At 42.0% G+C, this 16,578-nt stretch overlaps 1 long non-coding RNA gene across 5 annotated transcripts in view; it reads left to right on the top strand.

Annotated features, from left to right (window-relative positions):
• The first annotated feature begins 537 nt into the window (after positions 1–537).
• LOC106980358 (uncharacterized) overlaps positions 538–16,578 on the top strand; it is a 94,717-nt gene continuing 78,676 nt past the window's right edge. For 2 of the 5 annotated variants that reach the window (XR_008299100.1, XR_008299099.1), the window contains exon 1: positions 538–1,038. This is a non-coding gene — a long non-coding RNA (uncharacterized LOC106980358). Of the gene's footprint in view, positions 1,039–12,668; positions 14,206–16,578 lie in introns of those variants that run through there. The other 3 variants (XR_001431062.3, XR_008299101.1, XR_008299102.1) reach the window with 3 other exon arrangements.

Below are 16,578 nucleotides of genomic sequence, written 5' to 3'. Positions count from 1 at the left end.
GTGTCACGTGTCCAGCTCTGGTCCAATCAACTAAGACCAGAGGGTGGAGCCACTTGCGGCTGTTCCCTGAGCAGGGCTTTGCGCATGCTCTCTGAAGTAAAGGTGCTGACCTTTGGGCAGGGTTACTCCCGGGTGGAGTGAGGAAGTGCAAGGAGTAGGTGGCACTCTGGCTGGCCGTGTCCTCTCAGCGTGGCACACCCGGTAGCTCCACAACGTCAGGAGCTGGACTATGGTTTTACCCCAGTGCTGGGGCGTGCACACGGCCTGCACCCAAGGAGTGTCTTGGCGGGCGTGCCCTGCTGTTGCCGACCCTGAAAGGCTGACCTCTGCTGGCCAGGACAGGCACTACGCCTACCCGGTGGCCACCACCCCAGGACAGCAACGGAGGGATGTCTTTCCATTAGCCTAGAAGCCTCTGGTAAGTGGCGGTATTGCAGTTACACAGCCCAGGCTCTAGTGCTGGGTTTGGGTGTGGCTCTTACACTAACTCGAGCGAGTTCCTTTCCTCCTTGGGGCTTTTCCCGTATCTGCCAACTGGGTCTCATCACCACTGAACAGGTGCGGAAGGGGCCGTGTATTGTGCAGGTTTGGGGCTCAGCTTTTGAGCTGATTTTGAATCCAGCTTTTTGTTCCTTGCTGTATGACCTTGGGCAAGTTACTCAATCTCTTGAAGCCCCAATCTCCCCATCTATAAAATGGGAAGGAAGAAGAATTTCTCTTCTGTTCTCTAAAAGGTGATGTGAGGATTCAATAAGAGAATGCATGGAAAAAAAGCACGGAGCATGACGTCTGACATCACATCATTGTGAGGTGGCCTTGCTATGTGGTATGCTGGGGGCACACTCATTCATCTCCTGTCCTTCACCTCTTCCCCAGCCCCATCTCTCAGAGCACCCTGGCTAATGGGCCAAGGAGTGATCGGTGTCTGGAGCACAGCGGGGACTCAACCGTGTACAAAGAGTGGGAATGCGCTGCAGACCTCCTGCCTGGGTGGTCTCAACCTCATCCAGCTTTTATCGAGTATTCCCCACCTAGCAGGTAGGTCTCTGCTCTGAGGGGCTCCCAGGGCATTTCTGTACAGGGCAGGATGCATTCTACTGTGTGGACACTCACTGCAGGCTTGGGAGGAGCCTGTCTTCGATGTCTGGACACCTGGATTTCAATTCAGTCTTTGCTACTCACTCCCTATGTGCCTCTACCCCCCGCCCCTCCAAACTAAAGAAAGATTCCATGAGCTGGGGAGGGAGAAGACTCATAGGGGAGGTGAGAGAAGAGGATGGACCCCCTAGTTGGGTATGAGGATCTAAGTATGGCGAGGCCTTGGGCCCCTGGTGCAGCTAAGGAGGTGGGAGGAGCCTGGACTTCCTTGCACCACAACATTGCAGTGGAAATGGAAGTCGCCCGGTGGGCACATCCAGGCACATGGGCCTGATGTGGCCTCTCAGAAGTGCCAGGAGCAGCAGAAGGCTCTTGGGTGCCCAAGAGGGATTCCCATAGCCTGCAGCGGGGTGGACTCAGGAGTGTGTTTCTGATGTGCCCAAGAGTGTGGCACAGACAAGGCACAGAGGACAGGAGGACCTAGAGAGGCCGCAAGGGAGCCCAGAAGAAGGCCGTGCATAGTCAGTGGGCACCAGTGTCTGATGTTTAGACATCCTGGGGGAGAAGAGCAAGGCAGATGACCAAGAGCTGGGGCCTCCTGGTGTTCTTCCTCCCCCACCTCAATACTACATAATTCCCATCCCTACCCAAGAACCGAGATGGAGCCTTCACTAAGATTAGGTGTCCTCCATCCAAGTGAAATGATGGCTCAAAATATAAATACAATTCAGTTAGATAAGGAAAGTTGTATTTCTCGTAGGCTTCAGCTCCGAGATTACTACCTGCCACTGAAAGAGAAAGGGGACATTGTACAGGTTCATAGAGGTGAGATGAGGTGGCTTTCAAAGAGAATTAAGCTAACGTTAATCTTTAGATCTACAATACTGGACAACAAAATATCCACACTCTGTTAGGGAAAAAGGTTTATGACCCAAGAGTCTTCATTCTCGTTAAGATACCATTAATTCTGTCAGGGGCACATAAGGACTGAACAAAATACTCAAGGAGATACTCAAACCGATGGAATGTGGGTTAAAAGAGAGATCTTAAAATAGGGGATGAGAAAGAAAAAAGACAGGGGATGAAAGAGTGTCTAGGAAACAGTAGGAAGGAATGGGTATGTTAGTTAAATCAAAATGAATAATGACGTTTTAAGTAGGGATTCTCGAAACAAAGGCCATGCGGTAAAGGAAAACCTGTTAAGAGTCAAAAATGAAGTATTGAAGTTTGCACTGTCCAGTATGGTAGTCATGAGTTACATGTGGCTCCTTACATTTGAATTAATTAAAATTATATAAAACCAAATAATCAGTTCCTCAGTTGCACTCGCCATTTTTCAAGCACTCAATGGCCACACATGTCTAGTGGCTACTGAATCAGACAGGGCAGATATGGAACATTTCCACCACCGCAGAAAGTCCTTTGGGATAGTGGTGATCTAAACTATCAGAAAATCCATGGAGGGGAAAGGATATTTTGGAGCACAGAGAAGAAAGGTGGCCTAAAAATCTCCTAAAAGGATACGAGAAGTGACCAGGCAAAACCAACAGCAAACTTGAAAAGCCGGGTGGAATTTCCAAACAGGCATGTGACTTAGTGGTGGTGGTGAAATAAGGAATAAAGAGAAATTTGACCAATCCAGAAAAGGGGAAGAAGAAAGAGGGAGGAAAATATAATCAGTAATAAATGTGAATTTAGGTGGAAGAAATAAAACTAAGTTCATGAGCTATCAGAATAACTATGATCTGGACTTCTATCAGAAGCCAAAGTTCCCATTTCCAGTATATATGTAGAGAAATATCCCCTGGGACAAATTTTATGCTGGATACATTTTTAATTTTTATTTATTTTTATTTTTTAAAGGTTTTTTTTGTTTTTTTTTTGAGAGAGAGTGAGAGAGTACGGGGCAGGGACAGAAAGAGAGGGAGAGAGAGAATCCCAAGCAGGCACCTGTTGTCAGCATAGAGCCTGACACAGGGCTCAACCCCGTGAACCATGAGATCATGACCTGAGCTGCAATCAAGAGTTGGACGCTTAACTGACTGAGCTGCCCAGGTGCCCCTGGATACATTTTTTAAAATATAGTTTTAAAAACATAGCTTAGATAACATAAAATAAGGGAAATGTCAGTGTTTAGGAGCATTAAGAAATCTTGATTCTGATGGGGGTAAGTACATTTTGGAGCTAGTGTTTGCCTACAGGATATCTGCCTATCCCTGGTGACCCAGAGTCTGAGTTTAATAGCTCATGGCACAGAGAATAATTCCTGGGAATTAGGTGAGAATAGGTCAGAAGTCCTCTACATAAAGCTAGGATCCCAGAGGGCTATTAAACTAGGGGGGAAGAGTATCCACAGAGACTTGTCTGCCTCTGTCCTCACTGGAGTTGGAGTGGAAGAAAGAAGGTTCTTTCTTGAGAATCTCTAGGATAAGCCCAGTTTCGAATGGGTGTGGCACCAGAATTTATACTGCCTAGTGCTCCCTGCACTCCCCTTCTCCAAACAAAACAAAACAAAACAAAACAAAACACACACAAAACAAAAACAAAACCCCCCAAAACAAAAAAAGCAAATACCAAAACTAAGTAAATATGCAATTTGAAGTATTCCCCAGATGCCTGATGAAGCAATTGCAAATACTCCCTGGAGAAGCACAGTTTAAATCTAGGCTTCAAGGACTTCTCACAGATAAACTTCCAAGGAACAGGAGGTCATACTGGAAAAAAAAAATCATTAAACAGAAGAGGAAATAAGCTACATGAAATGAGAGTCAGCAGAAAACAACATTGCTGAATCAGACCGACGGCAACGCTGACTGAAGATATTGAAATTATCTGTTATAGAATATGAAATAATTATGTGTGGCTTGCCTAAAATAAAGAAGTGTTTGCATGTATGACAAAAGAATTAGAGGGAGAGAGAGAATCAAAACTGACCAGATGAATCTGAAGAAGAACCACAGAGAATTTCTAGAAGTGACAAATATAATTGAAATAGAAGCTGAGTGGATGAAAGATTGGTTCCAGGAAAGATGGAGTGAACACCATCTACTTTGTCTCCTACTGAATGCAGTTATTCTTCCTGGACAGAGTGTGTGGACCATTGGAAAGTAAATTGTAGCCAATAGATTAGAGAGGGAAACAAGAATTTGAAGTACAACCGAATTGGATTGAGTTTCTCATTTTTTCCCTCCAGTATTGGCTGACCTGGACTCAAAGGCAGCCTGAAACCTGGAAGGGTGCACCACGTACAGGCAGAAGGAGCTTCAAGAGAGCAAACAGAGTTTTCTTTCTGGCCTGAAGAGTAGAAAAAGTCCTCCTAAGGATCAGGGAGAAGGAAGCTTTTCTGTTTATTTTTTCTTTTTTCCATCCTCACTCATGCCAGCCCCCCGGGCAGTCTTGCAGTGGTGGCAGTGGCAGTGGGGAGGACAGCATCTGTATGTAGGAACCTAAAATCCCTAGGGAAAGACAACCTTCTCTCTGTTAGAAGACCTGTGAACAGAAGAGCTTGAGCAAATTCTTGCTGTTTTTCTCTTTGTGTCCTTCCCCTGCCTAGTGTCAGACACAGATGCGGTCATAAGAAGGGCATAGCAGAGCCACGAAATGGCAGATATCTGGCCGGGGGACGGGCTAGGGAGGCCGCAGACAGCCAAAAAGTGTTGGGGTGCGTGTGGAGAGGAGAGAGCACCAGAGAGTGATTGTATAACTTTGTATGTAAACTTCTGGGATCACTTCCAAACTGTGCATGCATCAATCTCATCCTAAAGAGAGTCTGAGAGGTTTTGAGAACTGAACTAGGGGGCAGACCACCACCCAGTTCTCAGACTGGTGTTGCATATGTAGGACACATTTGAACAGAACTACAAAAGGCTTTGAAAACTGAACTGATCTTAGAACCAGAGCCTATAAATAGTGGGTTGAAGCTTGTGGTTGAACCTCGCCTCAGTCAACTGTCTGCTAATTTGTTTTTAAAATCAACATTCTTCTTAGTATTTAAACAAGACCAAGAGTCGCATAACATGATGTTCAAAATGTCCAGGATATAATCAAAAATGCCTTGGGATATGAAGAATTGGAAAAATCTCAACTTACAGCAAAAAGGCGGTCAGTAGTTGTCAACCCCTGAGAAAACATAAATATTGAAATTATCAGAACAAGACTTTAAAGCTACTACTGTAACTGTAAGAAGTGTGAACACTTTTGAAATGAATGAAAAAATAGGAAGTTTCAACAACAAAAAAAGAAGATATGAAGAAGAACTGAATGGAAAATATAGAACTGGAAAATATAATAACCAACATTTAACAATAACTGGATGGACTCAGTAGCAGAATGGAGAGGACAGAGGAAAGAGTCCATGAACCTGAAGATAGATCAATAGAAATTGTTCAGACTTAACGATGGAGAGAAAAAAATTGAAAGAAATCGAACAGACTATCAGGAACCTGTGGAACAATACTAAAATGTCAAACATTCGTGTCATCAGAGTCCTTGAAGGAGTGGAGAAAGAGTGCAGTTCAGGAAATAATAATACAAAAATAATGGTTGCAGACTTCCCAAATTTGTAAATTCAAGGAACTCAGCAAACCTCACACAGGATCAACTCAAAAACATCACCTCCCAGGTATGTGATAATCAAATGGTTTTTAAATTAAAGATAAAGAAGAAAATCTGGAAAGTAGTCGGAGGAAAAACTGCATCATCTATAGGAGAACATGTATTTGAATGACTGTTGATATCTCACCAGGAACCATAGAGGCTAAAAGGAAATGAAACATTTTGGAAGTGCTGAAAGAAAAGAACCACCAATGCAGAGTTCTGTATCCAGTGAAATTATCCTTAGGAATCAAGGTGAAATAAAAATATCCTCAGATGAAAAAAACCTAAGAGACTTTGTTGTCAGCACACCTGTTGTAAAATAAATACTAAAAGAAATTCTTCAGATGGAAGAAAGATGATACCATAGGGAAACTTAGGACATCAGGAATGAGGGACAACCAACAGAAATGGTAACTATCTGGGTAAATGACTGTTAACCTTCTCTTGAGTTCTCTAAAATATGATTGACCACTGAAAGCAAGAATTAGGACTCTTCTAGGATGACATTTTCCTTTTTTTTTTTTTAATTTTTTTTTTTAACATTTATTTATTTTTGAGACAGAGAGAGACAGAGCATGAATGGGGGAGGGTCAGAGAGAGAGGGAGACACAGAATCTGAAACAGGCTCCAGGCTCTGAGCAGTCAGCACAGAGCCCGACGCGGGGCTCGAACCCACAGACAGTGAGATCGTGACCTGAGCCGAAGTCAGACGCTTAACCGACTGAGCCACCCAGGCGCCCCTAGGATGACATTTTCAATGTAGGTCTAATATTTAAGACAGCTATCGTATAAAGAAAGGAGGCTAAGGTGACTTATGGTAAAATTTCTACATTCTATTTAGGATAGTAAAGTATCTGTTCACAGTAGACAGAGAAAAATTAAGTATGTAAGTTGCAGTCACAAGAAAATTACCAAGGAGATATAGTAAAACATACAATACGATAAATTAAAATGGAATATTAAAAAATGTTCAGGGGCATCTTGGTCGCTCAGTCAGTTAAGTGTCCGAATTCAGCTCAGGTCACGATCTAACGGTTTGTGAGTTCAAGCTCCATATCAGGTTCTGTGTTGATAGCTCAGAGCCGGGAGCCTTCTTCAGATTCTGCGTCTCCCTCTCTCTCTGCCCCTCCCCCTCTCACACTCTGTCTCTCTCTTGTTCTCAAAAATAAACATTAAAAAAATTGAAAATGTTTAAATGACGCAAAGAAAGAAGAAAAGGGGAAACAGAGGAACAAAAAACAGAGCAAACAGAAAATAAATAATAAAATGACAGCCCTAAATTCAAACATATCAATAATCACATTAAATCTAAATGGACTAAACATACCAATTAAAAGACAGAAATGGCCAAAATGGATTAATAAAAACAAGGTACAACCATATGCTTCCTATAATTCTGTTGATAAAATGATATAGATAGGTTAAAAGACTAAGACATATATCCAAAAAACCATTGAACAGTACTCTTCAAATACGTGAATTTATGACATATGAATTATATCTCAGTAAGGCAATTCAAAGAAGATTAAGATACATCTTGCAAACACCAATCAAAAGAAAGCTGGAGTAGCTATATTAATATCAGACAAAGTAGACTTCAGAGCAAAGAAAATTACTAGGGATAAAGGGATACATTACAGAACAATAAAAGGGCCAGTTCACCAAGAAGACATAATAATCCTAAGTGTGTATGCACCTAATAACAGGACTTCAAAATGCATGAAGCAAAATCTGATTAAACTCAAAGGAATGGAAAACTCCACAATTATAGTTGAGGAGTTCACTATTCCTTGCTCAGTAATTCATAGAACAGGTAAATAGCATATACGAGAGCTGAGCCATAAGCCAACTGGAACTAACTGATGGTTATAGAACATTCAATCAAAAACCAGTAGAAAATAAATTCTTTCCAAGTGTGCAAAGAACCTACATTGAACCTACAATGAAGACCTCATTTTGAGTCATAAAAAAAGTCTTAGCAATTTAAAAATAATTGAAATCATACAAAGTGTGTTATTTGATCACAATGAGATCAAACTAGAAATTTATAGCAGAGAAAAAACTGGGAAATCTCTAAACACTTTAAATTTTAAAAAAATACACTTTTAAGTAATTCATGGGTCAAAAAGAAAGTGTTATGGAAATTAGAAAATATTCTGAACTGAATAAAAAAAAAAGACCAAAATTGTGAGATGCAGCTTCAACAATGCTTACAAGGAAGTTGATAGTGTTAAATGGTTATATTAGAAAAGAGGAAAGGTCTCAAATCAACAATCTAAGCTTTCACCTCAAGAAACTAGAAAAAGAAGAGAAATATAAACCAAAAGCAAGCAGACGGATGGAAATAATAAAGACAAAAGCAAAATTCAATAAAATTAAAATAAGAAAACAATAGAGAAAAATCAGTGAAACAAAAAGCTGTTTCCTTGAAAAAATGAATTGGTAAATTTCTAGGTTGACCAAGAAAAAAAGAAGATACATATTACCAATAACAGGAATGAGAACTGAATTATCGCAACAGACTTCATACACATTAAAAGACTAATAAGGGAATAATAATATAAACAACTTTACAAAATAAATGGACAATTTAGATAAAATGAACTAAGTCCTTGAAGGCCACAAACCACTAAACACTCATCCAAGAAGAAATAAATAACTCAAACAGTCATATATTTATTAAAGAAATTGAATTTATAGTTAAAAGCCATTTGAAAAATAAAACTCCAGACTCAAAAGATTTCACTGGCAAATTCTACCAAATGTCTAAAGAAGAAATGAAACCAATCTTTTGACATATAAATCTCTTCCAGGAAATAGAAGGGAATACTTCCTAGTTCATTGTAATGAGTCTAATTTTATCCTGATGCCCAAACCAGACAGATTTAGGAAAAGATCAGTATCTCTCATGAACATAAATACAAAAGTCCATGACAAAATATTAACAAATTGAATCCAGCAATATATAAAAAGTAACTGGGTCTTAGGAATGCAAGATATTGAAGATAAATCAATGTCATCCACTCTATTAATAGTCCAAAGAAGAAAGACATATCATATCGATCAGTGCAGAAGAAACATTTGAAACCAACAGAGCCAGCTCCAGAGGCTTTGCTAGGGCAGAGTTGGGTGGAGACCCCCAAGAAAAAGAAGAGATTGCATCAAGTGCTAATGGTGGTAGAGCTTAGATAAAACCACTCCCCAAAAGTAAGAGTCTCACCCTGAGTGGGGAAGTACTGAAGAATCAGAGTGCTGTTTATTGAGGAATTGAATAAAGGGGCTTCAGAGTATGAAACCAAAGGTGGAAGTCTTATGAAGAGCCATTTTTGTAGGAAAGAGATGGCTTGAAGGGAGAGGAATCTTCCAAATGGTTGATGGTGAAGGAAAATAAGGAGCAAGTGGTAGAAATTAGGGTCCAAAGAAACAAAGGAAACCTACCAAAACCACTTCACTTTAATGTACTAACATAAGACAACACTCTGGAACTAAGAAACTTAGAGAGCCTCTCAAGTGTTTACCCTTGTCTACGTAGGACCACCTGTAAGTCCTGGTGGAGAAAAACATCATATTAAAAATAGACAGAAAATAGGGGCTCCTGGGTGGCTCGGTTGGTTGAGCATCAGGCTTCAGCTCATGGCTCATGAGTTCAGGCCCTGTGTCGGGCTCTCTGCTGACAGCTCAGAGCCTGGAGCCTGCTTTGGATTCTGTGTCTCTGCCTCTCTCTGCCTCTCTCTCTTTCTCTCTCTCAAAAGTAAATAAACATTTAAAAAATTAAAAAAAAATAGAAAGTAGAAGCCAACATCTACACAAACCTACTACAGAACAAAAAAATGAGAATCAAAATATTTTCAGCTGATAAAATTCTCTTTCCAAAACCAATGATGGAGAGCAAAACTGTTACAGAACACCCTGACTTGAATTAAATATCCTTAAACAAATATTTGCAGATATGAGGGGAAAACCCACCTCACATCACAAATTTGAAAGCTCAGAAAGGAAATGGACAAAGCAGAAATGATAGATGCAACATGAGTGTTTACTAAATTCAGGAAAGAAATAGAAAGGAAAAGAATCTCAGAACTGACAAAAATTACAAGGTGCCCAAGGGAGAATAGATGTGATTGAATATATAATAGGAGAGGAATGAAAATAGCTAAGAATGCCAACATGAAATAATGAGATTTAATAATACCAAAGAAAAACCATTGGCTAGAGAAGGCAGGCAGAGAAGTGTCAACATTTATATAATTAGAGTCCCTGAAGAAAGAAAGAAAAAAAGACAAACAGAACAAAAATTTAAAACTATAATACAATAACACTTTCTTTTTTTATTTTAATATATTAAAAACTTTTTTTTAATGTTTATTTCTTTTTGAGAAAGACAGAGACACAGAGAGCAAGTAGGGGAGGGGCAGAGAGAGAGGGAGACACAGAATCTGAAACAGACTCCAGGCTCCGAGCTGTCAGCAAAGAGCCCAACGCAGGGCTCAAACCCACTGTGGGGCTCGAACCCACAAACTGTGAGATCGTGACCTGAGCTGAAGTCAGACGCTTAATTGATTGAGCCACCCAGGTGCTCCTAACAATAACACTTTCTGGAAATGAAATAAGATCTGAGTTCGCGTGTTCAAAGAGCTTACTCTGTACATGGGGAAATAGACCTGAAACAGTCTGCTCCAAGATATTAGACTTAGGGGTAAAGAAACAAATCCTCTGGGCCTTAAATTTACAAAGACCAATTCCTTACAATGGAAAGGAAATCAGTTTGGCATCAGACTTCTTAATAGGAATACATGAAGAAGGACGACAATGGGACGTTTTCAAGAAACCCCAGGAGAAAAAGTATGAACCAAGGATTTTTAGATCCAGACAAACATGAAGAGACCATAGAATAGTTTTAAACATGCAGACTCAAAATACCACATTCACAAATCATTCCTGAGAAATCGGAACACCACTTTTATTCTTTTCAATAATGAGGAGGCCGGGGTTCCTGGGCCACTCTGTTGCAAGGCGTTGAAAGGTTATTTCCTTTCTCTGGACTGGTGATCAGAGGTTTTTGAGATGTGCTGTAGCTTTAGCCATGTTGATTTTACTTGGTGTTCATAGAGGTCCTAGGACCACAGACTTGGTGAAACAGAGTAGAAAGAGCAGGGTCCTGTGGTCAGATGGACTTGGGCTGGAACACTTTCTCTGCCCCATCCATCACCCATCCATCAGCCAGCCAGCCACTCACCAAATTTTGGAGAACCCTCAAGGTGCTAGGCACCCCGGTAGGCTCTGTGGATACAGGTGAGCCAAGCAGATCCAGGCAGCTTACATTCTAGGCGGGGGAGGTAGACATTTAACTGATAGTCACACAAACATATACTCACAGACTGTGGTAAGCGATGTTGAAAGTAGGCAGCATTCTCTGAGCGTGGATAGAGGATGGTAATGTGAGAGTCCAGGAAGGCTTCACTGAGAAGATGACGCTTGGACTGAGCCTGGAATGATGGAGGGAGTCCTCCCAGGGGAAGGGGGTCGGGTAGGACATTCTGGGCAGAGGGGGCAGCACAGGTCGAGAGTACTGTGGTAAGAGGAAGCTCAAATCTTTGGGGATCAGGTGGCAGAAGCAAGTGGCCAAGTGATGGGAGCGAGCTAGGGGCCAGGTCCCAGCATGAGGATGAGGTCTGTCTGTGATAGCTTGGGGAACACAGTGAAACATTTGAAATGGGGAGGCAGGATTGGAATCATGTATTTAAAAGATCGTTCTGACTGCACTGGGGAGAATGACTCCGTGGTGGGAGGAGCAGGGAAGGAGGGATGTGGGCAAGTCACGTCTTCGCTGTGTGGCTCTGGGCACATCACTGAACTTCTCTGAGCCTTAATCTGCTCGCTTGTAAAAGTGGAATAATAATGGTAACCTACAGGACTGCTATGAGAATAAGATGAAATCGAGGGCGCTGAATGTCTGACACAGAAGAAAGAGAAAGTTCAACAACTCTGGCTCCGTGTTACTGTTTAATTAACTTTAGACAAAGGTGCAATCTCTAAAAACATTTTATGGTGTCCTCCTTTCCTGTCCTCTGCATCCCTGTCTGGACCTTCTGTTCCCCCCGCTACTTTAGGAATGTCTAGGACAAGAATTGAATGTAACTTCAGTTTTAGTAGGCAAATCACGCCCTGGATCAGAAATACATATGGGGAGCGTGAGGACCCTTGACCAGATAGGAGCAGGGTCCTCGGGATCTGTTTTCCCCCTCTCACCCCCTGCCAATGTTCTTGAAGCTCAGCACTGTCCAGATCTCTTAGAACAAGAATACGGTCCTTCCTTGGAGGACGGTCATTTCCAAAGGAAGCACCAAAACTGAGAGGGATCTTCTTTCTCTTCCTGCTTTATCTCTCTGTCTCTGTCTCTGTCTCTCTCTCTACTACTACTTTCTATTTGCTTTATTTATTTTTATTTTTTTATTAACAATTTTTTTTAACATTTATTCATTTTTGAGAGACAGAGAGACAGAGTGTGAGTGGGGAGGGGCAGCGAGAGAGGGAGACACAGAATCTGAAGCAGACTCCGGGCTCTGAGCTGTCAGCACAGAGCCCGACGCGAGGCCTGAACTCACGGACCTTGAGATCATGACCTCGAACTTATGGACTGTGAGATGATGACCTGAGCTGAAGTCCGGGTGCTTAAATGACTGAGCCACCCAGGTGCCCCTCTGTTTGCTTTAGAAATGTAAACTACTTTGCATCTCCAACTCATTGAGCCCCGAGACACTTAGCATCCAGCTTTGCAAAAGCTTTGCAAAAGCTCCCCCATCTGCTCACACTGTGGAGAATGGCATTGGAGCAACCATTAATTGCATACATGTGGCCCTGTGAAGGCTGGCCTCAGAATTTTACATGCTGACCTCTTTTTTCTTTTCTTTTCTTTTCTTTTTTCTTTTCTTTCTTCTTTCTTTCTTTTTGTTGTTTTTTTTTTTTTTTAGTGAGGGTTAATATACATATGAAGAAGTGTGCCATGCGTTCCAATCTTACATGTACAGCTCAGTGACATTTTTACAAATTTAACTACTACCCTATCCAATACCTAGAACATTTCCAACACCCTGGGAAGTCTCCTGTGTCCTCTTCCCAGATAGTACCACCCCTGCCCCCAGAGGTCACGATTCTTTTGACTTCTATCACCATTGGTTAGTTTTGCCTGTTCTTAAATATCACAGAAAGGGGATCTAGTCTTTCACTCAGTCTAGTGTCTGCAATATTGAATCATACTGTTGTATGCATCTGTATAGACTGTGTATTCTCATTGCTGTATAGCATCCATAATATGGATATACTACAATTTGTCTAACATCCTGTTGGTATTTGGGTTGTTTCCAGTTTGGGGCTGTTGCGAATAGTCCTGCGATGAACACTCCCTAGCACAAGTGTTTAAATTTTTTTTTTTTTGACATTTATTTATTTTTGAGAGACGGAGAGAGGCAGAGTATGAGCAGGGGAGGGGCAGAGAGAGAGGGAGACACAGAATCCAAAGCAGGCTCCAGGCTCTGAGCTGTCAACACAGAGCCCGACGTGGGGCCCGAACTCACAAACTGTGAGATCATGACCTGAGCTGAAGTCGGATGCTTAATCGACTGAGCCACCCAGACACCCCCCCAGCACAAGTGTTTAGGTGTCCACGGGCACTCATTTCTGTTGGGCATATGCCCAGGAGTAGAATTCCTGGGTCACAGAGTACGCATGTATTCAGCTTTCGTGGACACGACTGAACAGTTTTCCTAAGTGGTTGAACCATACTGCATTCCCACCGGGAGCCAAGTGGTACAAATCCACCTCAAGCTAGCTCAGTCAAAAAGCGTACAGGTTCCCACAACCAAACCATGGGTCGAGGGAGGGTGCCATTACTTCAGGGTAGAGGAGGCCCTGCCAGGCTCTCTCTCTGTCTCTGGGCCTGCCAACACCTTTCTCTCTGACTCAAGACTGACTTCCTCCATGTGTCACCCTGGCCTTACACTTCACAGCCCCACTGATTGGCCCGAGCTGGATTCTGTATCAACCCCTGGGGGCCTGTAATTGGCAGCCCCCGTTGGATCCACAGGGATGGAGGAGGGGAAGAGCAGTTCTCCCTAAAGATAGGCACGGTGTCCCCAGACTGCAAGGGAGCGATGTGCTGCAGGGACAGCGGGTCAGGTGCTGGATTCCATTCCCAGCTCTGCAGCATCTCCTCCTAGCCATATGACCCTGGGCAGTTGCTGCAGACTGAATGTTAATGTCCCCCCAGGTAGGCTGAAGCCTAATCCCCAATGTGATCGTATTTGGAGGTGGGGCTTTGGAGAGGTGATGATGTCATAAGGGCAGAATCTTCATGAATGGGGATAGTGCCTTATAAAAGAGACCCAGAGAACTTCCTCACCCCTTCCACCGTGGGAGGACACGGCGAGAAGGCCATCTGAACCAGGAAGCAGGCTCTCCCCAGAACCCAAATCAGCTGGTTCTTTGATCTGGGACTTTCCAGCCTCCAGAACTGTGAGAAATAAATTTCTGTTGTTTATAAGCCACTTAGTCTTTGATATTTTGTTGTAGTTGCCCAAATGCCCAAGGCAGCAATTCATTTAGTTTCTAAATGGATTAGGAAACCTGTTTCCTAATGGATAAAAAGGAACAAACACGTTCTTTACACGGTATTAAATAAGGCATAACAGCTGATGCCTCTTACCCATGATAGATGCTTAATAATGTCCCTTCCCTCCCTGTCCTCTCAGAGCAGGGTTGGGATGTGAATCCTCCTGCCTTGTAATTCCTAGAACTGTGTCCTGTATCTAAGGGCTGTTTCTTCTTGCTATTGGCTGAGAGAACACATGTCTTGGGGGGCAGGAGAGGGGTCATCAGTCTGAGCTGTATATGTGCTTCCTGGTGGCTCCATCAAATTAGCCTGCACTGGATTCAGTGGGAAAGGAGAGATTTGGATGCTGGCTCAGTGAGAGTGATGTTCTGGCAGATTCCCCAAACAGCAACTTAAACAAATTAGTTTCATTTCCTTCCTTTAAATCAAAGAAATATGGAGGCAGGCAACCCAGTGCTGGTACAGCCACTCCTTGATGCCGTCAGGGGCCCAGAATCTTTCCCGGTGGGACCATCCCCATCGCAGCGTCCCCAAGTTGAGCTAGTTTGAGAGGGTCTCTCCTCCTTGCAACCAAACATACTCCTTCAGCGGTTTTAAATCAGGGTCACCAAGTGCTTCATATAGAAATTCAGTTTATTTCAATAATGGAATCAAAGCAAGTTTTGGTAAGTTCATTCTGGCGAGGGGGAAGCATCTGACGTTACTGTAAATATTCTCGCACATTTGTTTACAGAGTTCAGCACTGAAGATACAGTTACTTGTGCTTGCAAATGTGAGCGTATATTTCAGCAGAACACAGCAGCATGGCAAAAACAATATTCATATCCAATTAGGAAATTCATGGAGCAGAAATGAACTTGGAATCCGTGGTGGTGCGCATAGTTGAAAATAGGGATAGGATAGGCTGCCATGGTATATCAATTGAAATAGAAATTTCACTTATTTGTATGAACATGCACACATGAAGGGTAATTACACTACAATATTTTTGTGGCAAAGATGATATTTAATTTAAAACACAGTTCAATATGGCAGCAGGGCCAGGAGTAGGGGTGGAGAGAAGGCATCCACCTCTCATGAAAAATTCAAGGACCAAAAAATACAGTAGTCAATATAAATAGTATTTTAATATAATATTTTATTTTATTTTTATTCTTTAAAAATTTTTTTTAGTGTTCTTATTATTTATTTTTGAGACAGAGAGAGACAGAGCATGAGCAGGGGAGTGGCAGAGAGAAAGAGAGACACAGAATCTGAAGCAGGCTCCAGGCTCTAAGCTGTCAGCACAGACCCTGACGTGGGGCTTGAACTCACGGAGTGTGAGATCATGACCTGAGCTGAAGTTGGACACTCAACCAACTGAGCCACCCAGGTGCCCCTATAATATTTTAAAAATACAAATTAATTCAAAAATCCTCATGGACAAAATATCAAAATTTTGAATAGACAGGATCAGTATTATTGATTTTTCCTTTTGCCTCCGTCTTCCAATATGATTTGGGCACAGCACTGCATAGCAAGATGTATTTTGTTTTTGCTTTTGTTTTTATTTTTGCTGTCTGCCATCAGTCGAATTTTTTAAATGTTTGAGCCTTTGGAGAAATACTTTATAAATCACTTTAAGTGTTTATAACGGAATTGAACATTTTGTAAATGAGTCCTCTCAATTTTGTTCAAAAGAAACTGAAAATCTTTAATCACAGTGTTCCACGAGTGTGCCAAGATAAACTAACTTCGAAAACCTGTATCAGGGCGCCTGGGTGGCTCGGTTGGGTGTCCAACTTCAACTCGGGTCATGGTCTTGCAGTTTGTGAGTTGGAGCCCTGCCTTGGGCTCTGTGCTAACAAACAGCTCAGAGCCTGGAGGCTGCTTCAGATTCTGTATCTCCCTCTCTCTCTCTCCCCCTCCCCTGCTCATGCTCTGTCTCTCTCTGTCTCTCAAAAATAAATAAATTTTAAACAAAAATTAAAAAATAAAACCCTGTATCAAATTTTAGGTATTATAGACAATGCAGTAAGCAAATTTCAGCGATTTTACACTGGAAAACATTTACATTGTCCCTCAAAAGCAAGGAAGTCGCTGAATAAATTAGCTTAGGGGAGGTCAAATGATGGTCAAGATGTAATGTAGAAATTCTATAGTTTGTTTTGTTTTTTTTTTGACTTGTGGGAAGAATGTTTTGGTGGAGTTCCTATGTTTAATTGGGCAGATTTATATTTTAAATTGGATTGAAGAGACAGAAGGCTGATGGTTTACGGCATCTACAATTGGCAAAA

This window comes from Acinonyx jubatus, chromosome B3, assembly GCF_027475565.1.
Source record: "Acinonyx jubatus isolate Ajub_Pintada_27869175 chromosome B3, VMU_Ajub_asm_v1.0, whole genome shotgun sequence".
NCBI classification, from domain to species: Eukaryota; Metazoa; Chordata; class Mammalia; order Carnivora; family Felidae; genus Acinonyx; species Acinonyx jubatus.
This window is presented reverse-complemented; position numbering and strand designations above follow the sequence as displayed.